At 40.6% G+C, this 20,743-nt stretch overlaps 1 pseudogene; it reads right to left on the bottom strand.

The window, feature by feature from the left end:
• Nucleotides 1-284: 284 nt before the first annotated feature.
• On the bottom strand, nucleotides 285-1,324 carry LOC122472556 (annotated as a pseudogene).
• Nucleotides 1,325-20,743: the final 19,419 nt, after the last annotated feature.

Below are 20,743 nucleotides of genomic sequence, written 5' to 3'. Positions count from 1 at the left end.
GGTGTTAAATATGAGATATGACCAGAGGGTCAGATCAGAGCAACTAAAATGCCATCATGATCTTTCAGTGAGAGTGGAAGCCCCGGGGGGACAAATCGTTCTGTGGCTCCATTGGGTCTGCATACCCACCCCGTGGTCATCTACCTTGTTCTCAAGAACAGAATTGAGATGGATGTGCTTAGCTCCTATCAGAACACAGTCCTGAAGTTTCTTAAGTTTTGGGTAGATAGAATGTCTCATCGAGTGGATATCAGCAAGCTTTGTTTTGTTTTGTCTTTGTTTTCTTATTAACGCAGTATTTATTTGTCTTCTCTCTGTCAAACCCTGAGCCAACCACTTTCCCTAGGCGGCTTGGGGAGGCATAGAAAAAGGCACATCCAGGGCAGAAGAGACACAGGAAAAAGACCTATGGGAGGCGGAGACAGCTCCTTCACATGACCAAGAGGATGCGAAAGGCCAGCATCAGGCAAAAGAGCCCCAGCGGTTCTGGGAGGGCAAAGCCTGGAAGAGCATAGGAGAAGAGCTGTTGCTTCAGAGAGGGGTTCCTGGCATAACCAGTGATGAGGCTCCCAAACCCAGTCCCAGTTCTGGCCCCAGAGCCAGCCACCCCCACCAGGGCAGCCCGGCCCCAGTGAACGTGGCTGCTGTGTCAGTGCCCCCTTGAAATGGTGCTGGTTCAGAAGCTGCGGCTAAGAGTAAGTGAGGTCGGGGACATGGGGATGCCAAGCTGCTGAGCCTCTCATCTGTCGGCCTCTCTGGAATTAGCACCACTGCAGACAGTGTGGAGTTCAACAGCTGAGAGGTCCTCCCGATCAAGAGGAAGAGAGAGACGAACTTTGCACAGGCCTATATTTTCCGGTGATGAGGGCCAGGAGGGCTTCTCCGAGGGCAGAGAAGACGGAGCTGTAAGCTTTTGTCTTCCATCCTTCAAACACACGTACCAATTCGGTGCCAAAGAGGTGGAAATGCACATACATTTGGTTTCTTCGTAAAGCAGCTCTTGCATAGTGAGGTGTGCATGATCGGGTTTTGGATCAGTCTGATTCTTGGCTCACTGGGTAGATGCTAGTGGAGACTGCAGTTTCTCTGCCTGCTTTGGAACCAACCGTATAACTCCATTTTAAAAGACAAAATATTGTACAGGTAACTAATTGTGAGTCTCAGTTCAGGCCCGTGCTCACTGCGTACGGGGAAAATTCTTCCCCAAATGTAATCAGGATTTCCAAGTATCTAGAAAAGAACAAGTTGATTTGGCATTTAACTCCTGTGCGGTAAAATTTAAAACACGTAATTAAAGTTTACAGACAAGTACCCACGCCTATCCTTAAAATATGACCGGGCTGTAGAATCCTCTCTGTGACTGGCATTTAAGCGTGGCTGGGAAAAAAAAAAAAAAAAAAGCTATTCTTTTTTTTTTTTTTTTTAATTTTTTTTTTAACGTTTATTTATTTTTGAGACAGAGAGAGACAGAGCATGAACGGGGGAGGGTCAGAGAGAGAGAGGGAGACACAGAATCCGAAATAGGCTCCAGGCTCTGAGCTGTCAGCATAGAGCCCGACACGGGGCTCGAACTCACGGACCGCGAGATCATGACCTGAGCCGAAGTCGGCCGCTTAACTGACTGAGCCACCCAGGCGCCCCCCAAAAAAGCTATTCTTAAACTGCTTGAATTTGTTGCCTAGAACTCTAAGTAGGGCAGAAGAACTTCATCTTTAGGGAGTGTTTCCTGTTCAGTTAGAATCACATGATTCAGCCCCCAAGGTCAAACGCATGCAAAACAACAACTTCTGCGTTGTCTTCTTCAATGTCTTCAAGTGGTGCTATTCTTGGCACTGAGGATATGAAGGTGCGTGAAACACTGTTCCTGTCCTCAAAGAATGTGAGATCTAATGGAAGATTTAGCTTGTACAAAATGATGGTCCCTGTCAGCAAAGTGGCAAAAGAACTATCGAAGTTGAGAGCAGTGGAGAAAGGAGGGCTTCCTGCAGGAGATGCTATGTGATCTGGACTTTGGAGAGCAGAGGCAGGGAAGAAGGCGAAGGGAAACGTGTGGCTAAAGCTATGCATATAATGTAGTATTTTCGATGGTCCCGGGACGCTGAACAATCCAGTAAGATTGAAGAGAACACAGGAAGGGAAAGCTGGAGATGTGAATTTCCAGATTGTGAAGAATGTTGCCAGGGACAAACTGTGATCGATCCTATGGGCAACAAAGAAATTTTTGGAGAGTGGGAGTAGCGTGATCATTCGATTTGCAAATACCTCAGTCTGGGGTATAAATTTTTACGTAAAACTTTGTTTTAGGAGGAGGGGTACCTCCTTATGAAGAGATTTATTTTAATGTCAGCAGGTTGGAAGTTCCTCCCAGTGGGCTGGGAAACAGCTCTTCTGGACAATGTTGGGAGAGAAGAAATGGGGAAGAGAGCTCTGAACTGAAGATAATATTGCTGGGCATGTGAGTAACTAGGAGAGCCCAGTTTTGGTATCTGTTTCTGAAAACAAAGCAGGGCATTTAATGGGTTATTTGTGAATGTCCTCACCTGTTCAGTCATTTTAAATTATGCAAGCCTATTGATCTGGATATAAGACCATGAGCTTTGCTGGCCAGTATTTAGATCAAAATGATAGTAACCCATTATCTAATAAGTTACTGTCAATTATCTTTAATGACTAGTGTTATTATGAGGCCTGTTCATTTTTATTTTTTATGTTTTTTCTTCCCCCTATGCTTTCAGTAAGGAATGGAACATTGGAAAAGATCACAGCTGGGATTCCTACCTTGCTGGAATAGTAAAAAGAAAGCTCCTACTTTATTCTTAAATCCTCATCCAGGTCACTTTCAAATGTTTCCATCCTCAGGTTTATATACCTTCATACATTTTGCCTTGTGAAATGTACCCAACCCCATCTGTAGAATGATCCCATTCCTTCAGAAATTGTATGACAAGTCTATCAGGGTACTGAGAACACCAGCACAACCAGAGATTAATTCTGCTTCCAAGAAGAAGGTCATTTCAAGGTCTGATTTCAGAACTGAACTTGGCAGGGCATGTGGGCATACCCAGAATTAAACATGTTTACCTTGTGTCTGTTCTTTTACCTGTGAATTCTTCATTAATACTAATACTAAAAGCAAATGACTTATATATTCTTGGTAGAAATTCCCACTAGAATCTTCATTTTTATCCTCACCCAAATTTTATAGTCTGCCTTTTTTTTTTTTTTAATTTTTTTTTTAACGTTTATTTATTTTTGAGACAGAGAGAGACAGAGATGAACGGGGGAGGGTCAGAGAGAGGGAGACACAGAATCTGAAACAGGCTCCGGGCTCTGAGCTGTCAGCACAGAGCCCGACGCGGGACTCGAACTCACGGACCGCGAGATCGTGACCTGGTTGAAGTCGGACGCTTAACCGACTGCGCCACCCAGGCGCCCCTATAGTCTGCCTTTTGAGGCCACGTGCATTTACATACGTGGGTCCCCGTAGGTATACTCAAATGTGGACACTCAGAGAAACAAGATCTTCTAGACAGTTCCTAAACTGTCTACATGGAGCCCAACTGAGAGATGTTTTCCCGGAAAAGCTCTTTCTGTTGATCTCCACTCAGGGGCTTCGGGGGTGTATGGAAGAAGTGTGTTGTAATTGATGTAAGTGCGTTCATTCAAGAAATCTGGTAGGTAAATTTTCATGCTGTATTAGTTTGCTGAGGTTGCTGTAACAACATACTACAAACGGAGGGGCTTAAAAACCACAAATCTATTTCCTCACACTTCTGGAGACTGGAAGTCCAAGAACAAGATGTCGGTTCCGTCTGAGGGCTCTGAGGACGATCTGTTCCAGGCGTCTCTCTTAGCTTCCGGTGGTTTGCGGGTAATCTTTGGTGCTCCCTAGCTTCTGCTATATGACCCCAACCTCTGCCTTTATCTGCACATGGCATTCTCCCTGTGTACATGTGTGTGTCCAAATTTCCCCCATTTATTTATTTTTATTTTTTCTGTCGCTTTTCTCCCCATTTAAAAAAAAACTGAGGTGTCGAGGCACCTGGGCGGCTCAACCAGTTAAGTGTTTGTCTGACTCTTGATTTTGGCTTAGGTCATGATTTCACGGTTCGTGAGTTCGAGCCCCACATTGGGCTCTGTGCTGACAGCGACAGCCTGCTTGGGCTTCTCTCTCTCTCTAAATAAATAAATAAACTTTAAAACATTGAAGTGTAGTTGACACACAATATTATATTAGTCTCAAGTGTACAACATGGTGATTCAACATTTATATACATCATGAAGTGATTACTCTGATAAATCTAGCTACCATCTATCAGTATACAAAATTGTTACATATTATTAACTGTATTCCTTCTGTGTACATTATATCCCTGTATTTTATTTATTTTATAAATGTATGTCTGTACCTTTTTAATCTGCTTTTTAATCCTATTTTGCCCCTCCTCTCCCCACTCCCCTCTGGCAACTACTGGATAGTTTTCTGTATCTATGAGTCTGTTTCTGTTTTGTTTCGTTTGTTCATTTGTTTTGTTTCTTAGATTCCACCTATAAGTGAAACCATGTGGTATTTGTTCTGTCAGACTTATTTCATTTAGCATAATACTGTCTGAGTCCATCTTAGACAGTGTTGTCACAAATGGCAAAGTTTCCCTCTTTCTTTATCTCTGAATAATATTCCATTGTATCCATATACCATATCTTCTCTATCCATTCATTTGCTTCCTTATCTTGGCCACTGTAAATAACACTGCAATGAACATAGGAGTACATGTATGTTTTCAAAGTAATATTTTCATTTTCTTTGGATAAATACCCAGAAGTGGAATTGTTGGATTATATTGTAGTTCTATTTTTAATTTTTTGAGGAACCTCTATGCTGGTTTTTTTTTTTTAATGTTTATTTTTTTTTTTTTAATTTTTTTTTTCAACATTTATTTATTTTTGGGACAGAGAGAGACAGAGCATGAACGGGGGAGGGGCAGAGAGAGAGGGAGACACAGAATCGGAAACAGGCTCCAGGCTCTGAGCCATCAGCCCAGAGCCTGACGCGGGGCTTGAACTCCCGGACCGCGAGATCGTGACCTGGCTGAAGTCGGATGCTTAACCGACTGCGCCACCCAGGCGCCCCTTTTAATGTTTATTTTTGAGAGAGAAAGACAGAATGTGAGTGGGGGTGGCTCAGAAAGAGAGAGGGAGACACAGGATCTGAAGCAGACTCCAGGCTGTCAGCACAGGCCTGATGTGGGGCTCGAACTCACGAACTGTGAGATCATGACCTGAGCTGAAGTCGGACACTTAACCGACTGAGCCACCCGGGCTCTCCCTCTATGCTGTTTTTCATAGTGGCTGCACCATTTTGCACTCCCATCAATGGTGCACGAGCATTCCCTTTTCTTCATATCCTCACCAACACTTGAGCCATAATATGGCACACATGTATTAAAGGACTTCCAGAAATCAAGGGAGTTTACAAGGTAATTCTCTTTGTGTTTTGGTTGAGAAAAGGGTGTGTATATTGGTAATCTGAACGTGCCAAACTCCATTATTGGTCTTAAGAATAGAATTTTTTGCTTTGTAATATGGGTGGTAGTTAAGTCCTCACAAAATTATTAAAATCAGAGCTACCTATAAAGCTGCATGACACAGAACATTTGGAGTCCGGTCAGGGCTTTGTATTTCCAAACCTGTCCTTCTTGTCCTCTGACTCAGAACCGTGACCCTAGAAGGAAAACAAGAGCCAGGGCTTTAACGCTGATGACTTCACTGATGATTTGAAGTTGGAGAAAGGAAAGGCCAAGTATACGCCACTGAAAAGTCCACGGTCACCAGTTGATCGCTATCAATTTCTAAAAGAAAGAGAAGAATTTTAGACAGAAGTATTTTTTTTTAATTTTTTTTCAACGTTTTTTATTTATTTTTGGGACAGAGAGAGACAGAGCATGAATGGGGGAGGGGCAGAGAAAGAGGGAGACACAGAATCCGAAATAGGCTCCAGGCTCTGAGCCATCAGCCCAGAGCCCGACGCAGGGCTCGAACTCACGGACCGCGAGATCGTGACCTGGCTGAAGTCGGACGCTTAACCGACTGCGCCACCCAGGCACCCCTAGACAGAAGTATTAAGTTGGCTTGGGCATTATCTATGCTGATATTTCTACTAGTGGGGAGTCTTATTACAAGAAATCATGTAAAGAGAGAGAGAGAGGAAGGAGGAGGACATGAGGGGTAGAGGTCAGGAGACAGTAAGGAGAAGGGAAGAGAGGAGAGAAGAGGAAGAGGAGAGGGGAGGTAAATCTTAGGGAGGTTGTAGGTTAATATAAGAAAGACAGAGTCGAAAGAAAGAAAGAAAGAAAGAAAGAAAGAAAGAAAGAAAGAAAGAAAGAAAAGCTCAGGTGAAAGTAATACCTGCTCTTATGAGAATGGGGGAGACTTTTCTATGGGTAGGATTGAGGCAAGGAGAATTGAGACAAAGATGAGGAGTTTAAGAGGGATTAAAGTCAAGATTTAAATGAGAGAAAGGAACATAAACAAGAAGAGAGAATTAGGAAATTTAAAAAGAGAAATTCACTAGATAAGGGAAGAAGAATACAACTGATACTTAGGGATCACGGGAGGGCCTCTTTAGTTGGTTTTCCTTGTCATTGGCCACCACTCTGACCATGCTGGTTATCCCTTCCACGCTTGCCTCTCTGGCCACGAGGGCCATCACGGCTACCATGGCTACCCTGGCGATCTCGGTTTCTTCAGCCACCTGGGCCACCTGGGCCACTTTGGTCACTTGGGCCACCGGGGCCACCTGGGCCACCTAGGCCACCTCTGCTATATGGGCTTCCCTGGTTGTATGGCCTGTGCTGATGACCATGACCTTTCTTTCTGTTTTTGCCCATCTTGCCACTCTGATCTCCATTTTCTCCTTGGGGTTTGACGTGTGTTTCTTCTGTGGTTCCTTCAAATAATTCACTATCTGCTTAGGCAGGAGAACACAGATTCAGAAAGGAGCAAGTCAAGAGAAATGTTAGCCACAAACTTAAATGAGGGGAGTTTGGGATCTACGAGAGCCTAACGGTAGTTAGAAGTAACATATTACTGGTTTCAGTGGGACTAGGTCCTGGCCAGGGCCTTGTCCCCAGAAAAGAAGGGACAGAGAGATCCTGGCTTTGTCAGAGTCCATGTACTTAGCAGCTCTTGTTGGCCCATTTGCCACTTACTCTTTTAATGCTTCTGCTTCAGCTGTATTGCCATCTATTCTGCACTTGCCATGAAATACATTCAGTCATCTATAATTCCCAGATATCTCATGACGTCTGAGAAAAATCAGACAGATTCACTGTGTTTACTTCCAAATAAGCATGATATTTTGGCATGAATCTATTGGACAAGGGGAAATTATCAGCAATGCTGCTCACCCCAGTAGCATAGCAATCATGGAACTCTCCCCTTTCTTCAATTACCGTCTACAAATTGTTAAGTCTATGGCAAACAGAAAGTAGAAATGAGACCCACCCTATATTGTTTCCTTTTGCAAATTTCTAGTACCTATAGTTGAGTCCAAGCCCTCATCATTTCTCTCTCTCTTTTTTAAAGATCTTATTTTTAAGTAATCTCCACACCCCCACATGGGGCTCAAACTCACAACACTGAGATCAAGAGTAGCATGCTTTACCGAATGAGCCAGCCAGCTCTGCCCCACCCCCTCTCCCCCCCACTTTTTAAAAGATTGTATTTTTAAGTAATCTCTCACCATCTCTTGAATCACCTTTCAATCCGTTCTTCATAATCTCCTGGCTGTCATTCTTATAACCATTCTCTTCAGGTTTCAACATACATTTTCTTGCATGCCCATATACTATATTGCCCCTCTGTCAGGTGCTAGAATTCCAAGCTTGAAACACACAGTCTGTGCTCTCAGGCTGTGTACTTCTCAGTGTTGTCAGATCCACTAAGAACTTGCTGTGTCACTTTCTAGTTCAAAAATCTCTTCGTTGCCCACAGAAAAAATTGTAAATTCCGTTCGCCATTTATAACACCCTTCACAACATGAAGCTAACCCACATCTCCAGCGCTATATTCCTACATTCACTTCAACCTTACTGATTATTTGGTGTTCCTAGATTATTAAAAATAACATATGCATAGATTTAGCTTTGCATTTCATTCCACTTTCCCCCACTCCTCCAGTCTCCAGGGTCCACGACACAAGGTTTCTCCTGTATGAGACTCCCCCTTCTCTCCCCTGTTCTCAGCTTCCCTAAGGCCTTACTTTGCTACTTTTCTGATAGTGATCATTGTTACGTCCAAGTTAACTCTTCCATTAGATCGTGTGTTCCTTAAAGACAGGAACAATGTTTCATTTGCTTTTGCATCCTTGGTACCAAATACAGGATCCTGCCATGGTTCTTGTTAAGTAGTGGATTTTATTGAATCAATGTTGGGGTAGGGCATGTGGATAATTAAAGCACTTCTTTGAGGAATCCTCAAATAGGCATGCCTTTACAAATACAACCAAGGCCAGGTATCTGAAGCAAGAAAAAATCAGAAGGAAAGCAGTGACCACATTGTCTAGAATTGAGAGAACTCTTAGACTTAAAGCAAATCATTTTCCCCCACCCATTTTTTTTCTTTTGGTCTTTTATGCTCCTCCTGCAGTGTGGAACTAACAAGGTTAAACTATAGAGTACAATGGTTGAAAAAGGAAATTTTAAAGGTTAAGCATGATTTTTTTTTAAAGTAAAAATCACAGAAACGTTGGATTATTTTTATCACCCAGGGGTTCCTAGAATCGATTTAGAAAAATTCTCAATAAGTTGATTGAATTCGAAATCATTCACCTAATACTTGGGGCATTTCGTCTTCCTCTCGATAGGCTTCTTCAAAGAAAGAACAAAAAAAATGAGGTATGAAACGACAACATAACATGAAGGGAAGGATCATTGACAACCTAGAAACTGGAGAAAAATCATTAAACTTGTAAACGTTTTCATTAAGCCACAAAATTTTGCGTTGACATTTGCTCAATGTTGTCACTTCTTTGGTAGCACGACTTACAATTCCTTAGCTCCCTCCTGTACTCTGGTCCTTTCTTAATCCTCCCTCCTACACACACTCCCACCCACCTTGGACTTGACTTCAAGTTTTTCAATTGACGTGTGTACAACTAACAGCGGTTTCAAATGTCACCTGCTCTGAGAAAACTTACCATTTAAACTGGGATCAAGGCTTAATAACAAAGGAATTGAACATTAGTGCTGTAAATAAATAAGGTGTAATGGTGAGCTCACAGATGGACCAGCAACAGCACTTTGTTAAATCACATGGTAGCTTTATGATTTAAATTAGTTAAATGTCAATGGAGATAATTCCCCTACAAATGTTAAGGCATTTATGTTATTCAATCATTAGCCATTGGTGGTAGAGGGATTTAGAAAAAAAAAATTACAAATGAGTAGGGTGTCAAGTTTCGCGAATGTGCAGCACTATTTAGAGCTCTGGCACCAGAGATTGCAATGTGAAAATGAAGGAGGCCCTATCTAACAATACGACTGAGGACCACTGAAATTTATGGGCTTGTTGACTCTTTTTGTGTCTCTTTAGATTCAATTTTGAGAGCTTTTCAAGAAGCAAAACACTAAGCGGAGAGAAAACATGATAGGTTGTGAGGCAAAAAAGAAAGGAACATATGCTTGAACAAGGGTTTACCTAGGTCTTCAAAGAATCTTTTCGAAACGGTCCCTAGGATTTAAAAGAAAAAAGAAGATAAAGAAGACAAATTTAAAATATGATGTGCTAAGACTCCAGCTATACATTTGTAGAAAGTCAAGTAAGTTTAGTATAGGAAGTTAAGAAAATGCCTAAGAGAACGCAAAGTATTAATAATAATAGTAATAAATATGGATGCAAGGGACCAACATTTCCCAAACTGGAACCCTAGTCCTAACTATTGGTTCTGAAGCAGAGTCATATATTTTTACTAATTTGCCTTATACGTAGTGAAAGGAAGAGTCACAATGATTGTAGACCAAACAGAGGTTATGTGACATTTTGCAACAGAAAAAAATTGATACTTGAGGCTGACAGAGTAAAACGTTTCTCCAGGAACTCCCTACCGTCTTAATGCTAATGCTTTGCTAGAAGGAAAAACAACCTTAGCTTAACAATTAGCTAGGACTCCGGGATCTGGTGAGTCTTGTTTAACAAATGAAAATATTTTTGGAAACGTCCCCTGGACCTTACCTCCCCAAATCCATAGTATATAACCACTCTCTCCTCATCGTCCCAGGGCAGCTCTTTCTATGGGTCCTGTCCCTGTGCTTTAATAAAATCGCCTTTTTGCGCGCGCGCGCGCGCACACACACACACACACACACACACACAAAGTAGAAAAGAAAAAAAAATTGAGAACTGACACCATCTACAACCATATAGTTCAGTGTCCACAGTAGCATGACTTTATTATTTCAAAAACTCTTGCCCAGAAAGATCAATCTTTCCAATATTTATGATTTATTTCAGGAACTTGCCCCAAACTCATTTAAACTAACATTAATCTGTTCAACTTTTTAATGGCATCAACTGCTTAGTCTCCAAGACTCTTTTCACAGCACCTCAGTACATGTGCCTCCTAAACTCTTAAATCATGAACCTTACTCATTCCTCACGAAGCCCTCTTTGAGCGAGACCCTAAAACCTTATTTTTAAAGATCCCAACTTAAGCCTTTCCTCTCAGAAGCACTCTCCCTTACCAAAGTAAGAATACACTCATCTTTGCCTTAATGACATTATTTTGGTGGTATTCTGGGGCATCCTCCCTTTACCAATTTTTTAAGCTATATTTTACCAGTTAAGTTACTCAATATTTTGGTAAATGTTATGCAATACTCAGAGAAACAGAGCACTGCACTTTACTGGACCTTAAGGCTGCCTTTGGGAAGTGGGTGTGTTAATGACAGAAGTCAGGAAACAAATCATTTCCGGAACAAGAAGAGATGGGGAGCAAAGGAATTATGTGTTGAATAAAGATATTAACTTGAAAATATTCAACACACTTAAGACAATTCAAAGTCATTTCAGATGAAGGAAAAGACAAAAGAGAGGTCACAGGATGAGGTAGAAAGATCGTGGACTTTGAAATCTCAAAAGGCTGCGTCTACAATAAAGCTTTGTCACTGTCTAATTATGTAAGTTCTGCTGACTATTTAAGCTCCAAAGTTATGGTTCAAATGTAAACCGTGAGTAATAATATCTACTTCAAATTGTTGGCAGTCAATAATTAGTGACGTAAAATATGTATGAGAATAGACATAAGCTAAACTTTCAGGACACACCATATAATAAAAATCTTTGCTCAGAATTTTACTGTTATTTCCCACCTAATATACAAAATACAACAAAATATATAGCTTGAAGCTCAAATAATTTGACTGTAAAATATCTTCTTATAGATCCTTATTAAAGTTTGTCTGCTTTTCAGAAAACTCAGAAATTACCATTTTAGAATTTTGGAACGCAACTTTGTCTCAGTAGAGGACAACAAGTTGAAAGCTCAAATGATCCATTAGAATTTCATGCATTTCGTATTCCTATTTTTTTCTGACTTAGGTTGCTTCTATATAATGACAAAACATTTAACAAGAAAATGCAATTTTATTTCAATTTCTAATCCTTTATTTTATAAGAGGTCTAATATCTGCATGTTTGCAGTCATTTAATAATTATCTGAATTTTTACTTTACATCTGGATATTTGGTGCTGTTAAGATATGCCATTCATCTTCTTTATTTAAAAGCACCACAGATAGATAAAGAATGAGCCTTTCTCTTTTATTATGTATAAATTCCTCTATCATTGCCTGAAATTATCCATTTCTAGGAATTTCTAGATATACTATAAATGCATGCCTGCCAAATGTTCCCTAACCAGATCTATAAGTATTTTTTTAAGTAATATAATGGAGACAAGAATTAATAGGGCTGGAAATAAAGAAAATGTAATACAAATAAATTCTCAATATCTTTAATTTTATTTTTTTAATGTTTATTTCAGTTTTGAGAGAGAGAGAGAGAGAACACACAAGTGGGGAAGGGGCAGAGAGAGAGGGAGACAGAGAATCTGAAGCAGGTTCTGTGCTAACAGTAGAGCCCAATGTGGGACTTAAACTCACAAGCCACAAGATCCTGACCAGAACCAAAGTCAGACATTTTACCAACTAAGCCACCCAGGCACCCCAATTCGCAATATTTTCTAAGTGGTCAAGTGTTTGATGTCAAGGAAATGAGATATTTAGATGAATTACAGAGTTTTCACGTATTTGGATGACCTATTTCACACAAACGGAGCGAATTAGTGAAAGTCCATATTTCTAAACCCAGCAAAGGGTCACATCATGAAGACGTTGGCTTGGGACTTAGGCCCAGGTTTTCTGAGAGCTGTTTTCTCTCTTTAGTTTGTGTATTCTCTGCATACAAAGTACATATTTAGTTTCTGAGAAAGTTGAATTCAACGTCACTCTTTTTCATGAGTCTTAACCTCATCCTTAATTAATCGCCATTTACCCATCTTACCATCATCAGTGCCCTGAGCAGAACACAAGGCCAGCAAAATCATTGAAAGCAAGAGCAGAAACATCCTGGTAGAGGTCATGGTGTCTCTCTCTCCCTCTCTGGATGCTGTAGGAAACTCAGACACGCTCCTGTGTAAGACCCAAGATATCACCTTTGAAGCCCATGGATTGGACACCTCTCACCAATAACTGATTTGTCATTTTGGGTCTTAGTTGACCTGCTGTGTTCAAGGTCTGGTCAAGTTCTTCACTGGAAAACCATAAATTTTCAGGTTTTTAAAATAGTTGTTCATCATCCTCAACTATTAGTTATAAGCATTAATTGTTGTCTTCCATTTTGTAATATTCAGTTCAGAGCTATGTTTCTGTTTCACTACCCTATTCAACATTGTTGAAGCTGTCCAAATGTCAATTACTTCAGGCCTCTTTCTTACAGAATGAGCCAACAAAATCATCATGAAATCAAAGGTTAAAATAACAGAAATAAAACCCATAAAATGAAAGAACAGCAAAGAGTCCAGAAAGTGTAATATATCTTACATGGCTTGAAAAATGAAGCAGCTGTCAGTAAGAAACTAAAACCAACTTCAGATTCAGAAAACTATAGTTATTCAGAATACACCTGAGTTCATGATTTTAATGGACTGTGAAATCTTAAAACTAAAAATGCCCAGAATAATGACTTGGTTAGAAAACAATATCACGCAAAAGAATTGTTGAGTGAAGTCGGGTGTTCAGCTTGGAAAGAATATGACAAGTATGATGATTTTATTTACTTACATAGAACAAAGAGTAATTGTATGTGTGTAGTTCTGGAAGGTATACAAAGAAAAGAGCTATTGATTTTAAAAGGAGAATATTTTGAGGATAATATGAAATAATTCCTTAGGTTTGAATTATCTTAGATTTAATTAGAATTTTATTTTAAATAATGTAATTAAAATTTAATTTTAAATTTAAAATTAAATTAATAATTTAATTATTTAAAATTAAATAAATTTTAATGATCTTAGATAACATAAAATAAACTGCTTGGGATTATTAAAACTTGAAACAATAGATTGAGTTCTTCAGGGAAAAATTAATCTCATCACCCGCTGTGCTCACACACTGAGGGATCTATAACCAGTAGTTTACAAAAGAGGAATCATTTGTGTCCAACTACCTCTGCAAAATAGTATCAATGGAAAAAAGGCTTCTCCTTTCTTTGAATGAAAAGTCAGGAAGTTACATGACTCTTCTGATTACTCTTAGAAATTAAAATCTAGTGATCACTTTGTTACAAAACACAGACTCCATTCAATATGTTAAAATCTCCAACCCTGTTTAATGGACCTTCATAGAAAGTCACAGCTACTTTTTCTCCACCCAGCTAAGACCTTCTATAGACAAGTTGCCTGTCTCTTGGCCAGAGAGTGTATTTGGCTCCTTCTTTTTTGCTTGCTTACCTAATCCCCCAGTCAGTGGCAGCTCTTTTTGATACCTCTTAGGTTGGAGTGAAGGGAGAGATAATACAAGAAAGGGAACTGAGAAAGTTTTTATTTGACTGGCGTTGTCACAAGCTGGCTCTATATTCTCTAGGCATGGTAGACATAGGCGTATATTCATGCCTTCTTTGGAAACCTCTCCATTATTGGTCTAGTGTTACCTCTAAATTTGTTGATGAGAACAAATGTATCTCATATGTAATTAGTTGCAATCCAGCAGTTCAGCTTCTTTGTCCTCAGATTCCATCACTACTTTGGGTGGGGCTATTGGACAGGGTCTAAGATGACCCCTCAGAGTCTCTCCCTCATGCCTAGCCCATATCTGGTTTACATCATTTTCCCTGAAAATCTCTGGAGTTCGGGACGATCTCCAGTCAGTCTACCCTCCTTCATTTCATCCATAAGCAGTTACCAGGCTACTGCCAACTTCTAATTAACATCTTGTTGTATGTCTTCCGACTCCACAAAACTCAAGGTAGACAGATAATTTTTCTGTTCCATTTTAGCTGAAGGATCATCCACCAGGGCTCTTCTGCTATTGTATAGGGGAAGGAGTTGCATCCTGGGCTAGACTGATGCCCTCTTAGATTGCCATCTGTCTTAGTCCATTCAGGCTGCTATAGCAAAATACCATCAACTGGGTGGCTTACCAACAACTTATTAATTTCTAACAGTTTTGGAGGCTGAAGACTTTAAGATCAAGGCACGGGCAGATTTGGTGTCTGGTGAGGGACTGTTTCATGGTTCACACCTTCTTCCTGTGACTTCACGTGGTGGAAGGGATGAGCAAGCTCTCTGGGTCTCTTGTAAGGGCACTAATCCCATTCATAAGGGCTCTGTGCTCATGACCTAGTCATCTCCCAAACCCCTCACTTCCTGATACCTTAATACCCTAATACCCTGACATACAAATTTTGAGGAATGCAAACATTCAGTGTATCGCATCATCAAAAAAGTTCTCAATTCCTCCAACAGAAGATTCTGCTGTATCAGGACTTCTCCATGTATAGGAAACAGAGGACGCTCAGTCTGTGAATAAGATATTACACTAGGTGACTTTTTATCTTTCTGAGAGGCCATAGGTGTCAATTTGGAATAGTCAACACTGAACACACACTTTCATCTTATTTATTTTTCATTTACCTAATAAGATAAGACAAAGAAAGTAGAGTTCAGAAAGCATGGTAAGGACTGATTCCTTTCTTTGGTCTTGCTTTTTTCCTCTGGCTTCTTTTGAGTGTCTAACACAGCATCTGGCATGTGAGTCTGCTCAAGCCCAAGCCTATTCTCAAAAAATTAACTAGCTTCTCACTTCAGTGCCTTCAAGGATGTCAGATAAGAACTTTATGTCTGGGGGCCTGGCTGGCTCAGAAGAGCACACAACTCTTGATCTCAGGGTTGTGAGTTTGCACCCCACGTTGGGTGTAGAGATGACTTAAATGAATTAAAAAAAAAATATTTTCATCCGGATTTATCTGTCTTTTACTCATCTCTACCTGTCTGCCTCTGCGAAAATGTACTTCCTTATTTCTGAGACTAAGTGTTCAATCATGCTTTCTTTCATTTCCTCTAGTAACTTGGTTTGAAAATGTGTTCTTTGTTTATTCTTGCATCTTTGGCTTTTTATTCCTGTCTGACTTTCCTCTAAAAAGACTCTTCCAGGTTCCTTGGTGGCTCAGTCAGGTAAGCTTCCAAAACTTGGTTTCTGCTCAGGTCATGCTCTCACAGACCGAGCCCTGCTTTGGGCAAAAGATCCTTAGTCCCTGATAGCATAGCTAAACACCTCTATCAGTCCTGACCTTTAGACACCTTGTCATTTGAAAAAAAAAAATAATAATTGGTTAAATTGTTATTAGTTGGAAATATAGCAGAATGAATGCCTTCCTAATGGATACACCAAATTTCTAACTTTGATCTTGTCAATAGCAATCATTTCCATCATTTCAACTGTTGCAGCGATAGGGATTATTCTCCCAATAGGCCGTTTGTTGGGGTGGAATGTTAAAATTTGTACCAGCTACTTAGATGACTAAAGATTGAGAATTTAAGAAGGCCTGGAGCCATGACTTCTTATTTTATAGGACTAATCACTTGAATAACCTTTCCTAATTAGGTAAAGAGAAGGAAGCCATTCATCAGTTTCTATGAGAAAAGTCTAACAGTCCTCCAGTAACTATAAATAAACAAATAAACAAACAAACAAACATTAAAATAGAAGAAGAAGAAGAAGAAAAGAATGACTGGCCTGTGCAGAGTACATCCAGCCTTCAGCAGAGATAGCTGCTAAACCAGTGCCCCAGCTTGGCATTCAGGTGCCATCGTTAATCTATCTCCAAACTCTGCGGTGGTAGCATTGTCTATCCTCAAGAACACACTTCTATGGTTCAGCTTCAGTAGAAAGAGACTAAAAGAAAAAGCAAGATATCACCATCCACGGTAACTTTTATCATCGTGGTTCCTAAGAAATAGAAGCTGGATTTTTGCTATCAAACACATGGTGAGTCTTCAAGAATTATATTTCGTTTCAGTACGAAGTAACTATTTTTGCCCTAGATTACAAGACCAGCAACATCGGTGAAATGTTCAGTTCTTTGTAACTGCAGTCCAAAACAAATTTTTTAACGTTTATTATTGAGAGACAGAGAGACACAGAGCGTGAGCAGGGGAGGGGGAGAGAGAGGGGAAGACACAGAATCTGAAGCAGGCTCCAGGCTCCAAGCTATCAGCACAGAGGCCGACACGGGGCTCGAACTCAACGAACGGTGAGATCATGACCGGATCCGAAGTCAGTCACCTAACCAACTGAGCCACCCAAGCACCCCAGTACCCTACAGCCTAAATTTCCAAAATTAGATTAGTCATCTTTCCCTCCTAATTTACTCTTTCTTTTCCAACCCATCCTCTATACCTCCACCATCAGGGTCAGTTTTCCCCATCTGTCCCCTTTTATTCTTTCATCGAGTAAGTAATCAAAGTCTTCTTATTTCCAGTCCAATGCTAAGCATTGTGCTGCAAAGTTGAAACATCTGGCCACAACAAGAAGACCACAACCTCGCTTAGAAACATATACAGAGACCGTTATAGTGCAGATATTTCTTGAGGCCAGTGCATACACATAAAAGTGGGAAACTGTAAACGGAACACCTAGGTCTGCTTGTAGAAATCAGGAAGTATTTCAACAGATATAGTAAAATCGTAGCTGAATGTCAGGCGGATGGCTGGATGATCAGCACAGTCTATGAAGAAAAAAATGTGTGCAAAAACAGAGACGGGTTGGGGCGCCTGGGTGGCGCAGTCAGTTAAGCGTCCGACTTCAGCCAGGTCACGATCTCCCGGTCCGTGAGTTCGAGCCCCGCGTCGGGCTCTGGGCTGATGGCTCAGAGCCTGGAGCCTGTTTCCGATTCTGTGTCTCCCTCTCTCTCTGCCCCTCCCCCGTTCATGCTCTGTCTCTCTCTGTCCCAAAAATAAATAAACGTTGAAAAAAAAAACAGAGAAGGGTGAGAAAATGTACCATTTGGGGGACACTGAATGTAGTGTGGTATTTCTGAACTACAGTGTCTTAAGAGAGAAGACGTGAAGTAGAAGCAGACTGGACGTAGGTCTCTACCTATGATCAGTTTGCCATGCAAAGGAGGTGGTATAAATTATACTTTATCAATTGGAGGCAATGAACAAATATACAAAAAGCAAGATCGTTAGATGAGTCTGTTAGAATGATGACATCGCCAACTGTGTGAGAAGAAAATGGTCTATTCTAATTCTCCCAGAAATAGATAGTGAGGGCCTGAGTTGAAACAGTGATAATTGGAATGAAGAAAGAGAAATACTCAAAGAGATATTTCAGAAGTAGAATGACGATGATAGAATTAAAAGTAAAACAAATACGGGGCTCCTGGGTGGCTCCATCGGTTGAGCGCCCGACTTCAGCTCAGGTCATGATTTCACGGTTTGTGAGGTCAAGTACCATGTCGGGCTCTGCACCAACAGCTCAGAGCCTAGAGCCTGCTTCAAATTCTGTGCCTCTCTCTCTCTCTCTCTGACCCTCCCCTGTTTGTGCCCTCTCTCTCTCAAAAATACGTAAACATAAATACATACATACATAAAAGCAAAATAAATAGAATTTTCTGAGGTTAATTTCATTTTTTTTGTGAGGGGACGGGGGTGCTTATGCAATTAGTGACATTAAGGTTAATGCATTAGTGACATTAAGACCAAGAGAGGTAGTGTGAGCAATTTCAGATTCAGAGAAAGATGTGGTAAGAATAGGATTTAAGATGTTTTAAGACGTTTTAAGATGTAGACATAAGATCCAGGCAGAAATGTCTAGTGCCTCACATGCATCTGGAAAATAGATGCTCACCAGACATTACTGGAATAAATATACCACCATATAATTCAGGATTAGGAAATATATATTTGGGAGTCACAAATATGTAGATACTTGAAACGATGACAGTGAATGAAGTAGAACCCAATGTGTGCATTAGACAGGAAAGGAAGAAAGAAAACAGCTAAAGACTGCCTAGAGAAAAATCAAGAGTTAAGATACAAGGGAGTTCAAGGAGCCTGAGGAGGGAAAGACTGAGAAATCACCGGGAAGCTCTCAGTGATGTCAACAGAAGAAGAGAATACCAAGAAGTCACTGAAGGTGAGGAATGAACAATAGTCACTGTGAATGAGTAGCACAAAGGCTTCAGGAGCAAACAGAATGAGATGAGACAGAAGTAGCAGGAAATCAAATTAGAAAAGCTTTTATGGAAAGTAAAAATACAACAGTAAAATTAAAATGCACAGTGGAAGCAGTAAGAAGCAGAAGGGATTCATCAGAAAATCAAATAGCACATGTTGCGGACTATAAATGAAAATGTCTAGGGCAGTTGGGAGTAGAGGGTTGGGTAAAAGTCAGGAATTCACACCCAGATCGCCTGGATTCAAATTTTGATTCTGTCACCTCCTGGTCACGTCACTTTGGGAAAATTACTCAATCTCTCTGACCTTATTCTTCTTGTGATGCAATAAAAGAAAAGGATGGAGGCCAGCTAATCCGCACACGGATAATTTGGCATAGAAGTGAAAACCAAAGAGAAATTAGGGGGAATTTTTGGTTTTTCTTATCTGAAAAAGGCCAAGTAGATTGAAAGAGCAAATCAATAAAAATAAAAGTCTAAATGAGTTATATCACACATATCCCACTTTGAAGGATGGGGGGGAGGGGGTAATGTTAGCTTTTACTTTGCTCTTAGCCTGCCTTATGCTCCCTCATCAATATATAGGCTATCAATATATCAGACCAAAGATGGCCTGTTTTTTTGTTTTTTGTTTAAAAAATTTTTTTTTTCAACGTTTATTTATTTTTGGGACAGAGAGAGACAGAGCATGAACGGGGGAGGGGCAGAGAGAGAGGAAGACCCAGAATCGGAAACAGGCTCCAGCCTCTGAGCCATCAGCCCAGAGCCCGACGCGGGGCTCGAACTCCCGGACCGTGAGATCGTGACCTGAGCTGAAGTCGGACGCTTAACCGACTGCGCCACCCAGGCGCCCCAAAGATGGCCTGTTTAAATGATAAGTGATTACTTCTGAGTAAATCAGAAGGGGATTTTACTTTATCAATACTTTTTAAATATATGTTTACACTAAGAGTAAATTTGTGTATTATTTGGCGTATCCAAAATAAAGGCATGTTATTTTCTTTTTTAAAATGCTTGTGATTGATAGCTAAATGAAACTTTTCACCAGCACTATCATCAATCTACCCCTCAAAAAAGCCAAGGGGTCTATGGTCTACCATGTCTAGGGTCAATTAGAGACTAGAAGCAATATGAACCCCATCTCGGGACACCTGGGTGGCTCAGTTGCTTGAGCGTCCTTCTTCAACTCCGGTCATGACCTCACGGTTTGTGAGTTCGAATCCCGCATTGGTCTCTCTGCTATTAACGCAGAGCCAGCTTCGGATCCTCAGTACCCCCCTGTATCTTTCCCTCCCCCATTTGTGTTCTCTCTGTCTCTTTCTCCACCTCCCTCTCTCTCTCTCTCAAAAATAAACATTAAAAAAAAAAAAGATTAGCCTCCTCTCATCCCTTGAGCTGTAAACTCACTTTCACTTCCATGCCACAGGAATGCCAAAATCTCTTTCCTAATTGACTCAGGAAAGCAGAATCAGAATTGCAGCTTTGCAGAAGTATACAGAATGCATGTCTTGAGCAGCATACCACAATGCTGAGCCACATGCAACGTGTGGCCACTAAGTTTTAGCAAATCTGAATTTCCTTTTCTTTTTCTCTTTCTCCTGTTTTCTTATCTGGAAAATACCCATGAATGTCCTGTTAACCACAGTGAATTATTTTAGAATTCCAAGATGTTTTCCTTGAAAAAGTATACGAGGAACATACTAATAGATATTTATGCGCAATGCCTCTTTCTAGAGGTCATTCTTTCCATGATGAGGGAGCATAAGTCGGGCTGAGGGCAAAGTACAAGCTGGCATTGTCCACACACTCCCTCCCCGCCCCACCCTCCAGGTGGGACGTGTGTGATATTCCTCAGGCACTCCTGGCTGCCCAGGAACAAAGGAAAGGAAAGAAAACAAATGGCTCATTGATAGAGGTCACAGTCCTACAGGACATGAGTCTCCATCAGTTTACAAATATCTTAGTAAACTACAAGAAAAAAGCTGTCTTATCAATAGTCTAATCTCCAGAAA

The sequence above is a fragment of the Prionailurus bengalensis genome, chromosome B4, assembly GCF_016509475.1.
Source record: "Prionailurus bengalensis isolate Pbe53 chromosome B4, Fcat_Pben_1.1_paternal_pri, whole genome shotgun sequence".
In the NCBI taxonomy this organism is placed as follows: domain Eukaryota; kingdom Metazoa; phylum Chordata; class Mammalia; order Carnivora; family Felidae; genus Prionailurus; species Prionailurus bengalensis.
This window is presented reverse-complemented; position numbering and strand designations above follow the sequence as displayed.